Raw genomic sequence first — 2874 nt, 5'->3', positions numbered from 1 at the left:
AGCCTATTGATAACTAAATTTTTTTTTTTTTTTGAAAGACCCACAAATAGATAAAGAGAAATTCCTTTATGGTAACATTTCAACTCTCCAACATGTGTGCATGTGAAAACGTGAAAAATACAAAAACATTGTTACTTCAAGATTCATACCTAGTTAAAGAATTAAGTAATCTTCAAATAATAAATGGTGTGAAACTTGACGTAATGACGTTTTATCTTTAATCAAGTAAATTATATATACTTATTTCATTCTACACTAGTTCTGAGCACTTCATTAATGTTTATGTAAATATGTATGACTTATACTGGTTCTGAAGAGGGATAGTTGCACCCAAAGCCATGTTCTTCCACGTGTACTTCACTTGTAGAATAGGTAGGTTTGAAACCAATTAATATTGTGTCTGAAATCTCATAGCTAGGAGTTAGAAAACATGGTTCCATTGCCCATGCTCTTTCCAACACTCTAAGATATAAGAATAAGAGAGAAGTTGAAACAGTTAATATTCATTTTGAATTCTTACAGTTAAAGAGAGGAAAGAAATGGATAAAAAAAAAATAATAAATTCTAAAATTGTGCAGTTTATTTATGACTTTTTTCCCCAGAGTGATACAGGGAGAAATATAAACAATTTGGTGAGAATTTCATTCTTTTCTTTTAAAAAGTTACGAATTAATCACCAAAACATATGCTAACTGAAGGAATTAATTCCATGTTAGAGAAAGGAAACAGTTTAGAAAAAAAACAATAGTCCAGACACTATATAATTAAACAACCAAATAATCTTTGCTTTATGTTTTGTTTTGTTCTTTTTTCTCTTTAAACAGAAGCAAAACATTGCCCCCTCACATTACATATTTCAAAGAATTATTGTTGTGAATATTATTTTGTTGTTTTATATTGATATTTCACTTTATCAGTATCTATTTATTGATGTACATATATTATCATTAACATTGATCTAGCCCTTTCGCTCAACATAAATCCCTACTGTTTTCTGGTTTGTTATTTTCTTTGATATTTCACCTTTGTGCTGTCACCAACATCTTGGACTCTTGTGGCCAAAAACACAGAAATCCTTATTGTTGTGATTATTATTATTATTATTATTATTATTGTAATTTCTCGTTCTTTCTTATTATTATTGTTGTTAGATACTTTCTGCTGTTTTTAACACTACTTTTCACAATTATTTTTAGGTTTCACTTCTCTTCCTCTTTTTTTTTTTTTTCATTTTCTCCCTTTTTCTTTTTGTATTTTGACATTTTAACTGATCTGACATGTTTATATGAAAAACAAAAGCAAATATTTTTTTCAGTTAAAAGAAAATAATACTTAGCTTTTTTTCTTTTTGTTATTGGCTTCTGTGAGAGAGAATTCAACAAATCTTGTGCAAAATATATTATTATATTCGTATACACAGGCACATATGCTGACTTTCAAAAATGCTTCTGTTTATTTTCTTTTTTTTTATTGCTAGTATATTTGCATATTTAATGTCAGATCAAACTGCAAGAATGTAAATGCTTGAAACACCACGCTATTTCAGCATATGGACATCAATACACCAGCCAGCAGAAGTTCTAAGCACAATCTGGCCTCTCGCACAACTAAAAACAAATACTTCCATTAGCTGATGCTTAATTAACTATTTCTCTCCTTTATAATTTACTTTATACCCTACACTAAACAACTAATCAGTAAATATTTTGTCCTCGCCTATAATTACACAGTTTACATATTTCATGTATATGCATGGGTGAGTGTATATGTATATACACATATAGACATATATATAAAATATAATGCATTCATATACATGTATATCATTAGATACATGTATGTATATATATATATATATATATATATATATATATATATATATATATATATATATATATATATATATACACACACACACACATGCAGAGACAGACAGACAGATAGATAGGGAGATAATGTCTATTTATATATATCTATATATATTTATATACATGTACACAAACACACACATATGCATACACATCAGGTCTGTAAACAGTATAAATCTATATAGATAGATGTGTGTGTGTGTGTGTGTGTGTGTGTGTGAGTGAGTGTTTTAGTCTCATACACAAAGAGTGTTTTGTATAAATAAATATTGATAGGAAAACTTCTGCAAGTTAAAAAAAGAGTAAAGTACAAGTGAACACATACGCATGCACACACACACACACACACACACACACACACACACATGCACAGATACACACACGCAAACATGAATAAACACACATGCATTCACATGAAGAAACACTGATAGCATTTCATTAAATATCATTTCCTATGTTTCCAATTGCAAACTAAATCCTGAATTTTATATATATGTAAGCATGTACGTGTATATATGCCAGTTTGTATATGTGTGTGTACATGCATATTTGTTAGTATCTGTTTTTACATGGATATTGAACATAAATTTTCACAATATGCATATGTATATATATATCAAGAGAATGATTATATATATATATATAGTTAAAAAAAACACAAAAAACAATAACAAAAAAACAACAAAGTGAGGACGTGATACGGATAGTGTTATTGGACGCTCGGGAAAGGAAAGAGAGAGTGTATGACGTTTCGGGCATAGCCCTTCGTCGGAAAGATGGAAAGTTCGGAGAGTGGAAAAACGGAGAAAGAGGAAAATGGTACCGATGCCCACGAGGTTACATTGTGAAAAGACCGGAAGAGGAGGTGGTGGGGGAAAAGTTCTTTCTAAGACAGGAGAGTGAAAAAGGGAGATAAATATCTGTGTGTGCGCGAGAGTCTGCGAGTGTGTGTGTGATAACAGAATGTGTGTGTGCGTATGTATGTGTGTGTGTGTGCATGGTTTGG

The sequence above is a fragment of the Octopus bimaculoides genome, chromosome 3, assembly GCF_001194135.2.
Source record: "Octopus bimaculoides isolate UCB-OBI-ISO-001 chromosome 3, ASM119413v2, whole genome shotgun sequence".
In the NCBI taxonomy this organism is placed as follows: domain Eukaryota; kingdom Metazoa; phylum Mollusca; class Cephalopoda; order Octopoda; family Octopodidae; genus Octopus; species Octopus bimaculoides.
The sequence above is the reverse complement of the archived record's forward strand: the minus strand, read 5'-3'. Positions refer to the sequence as shown.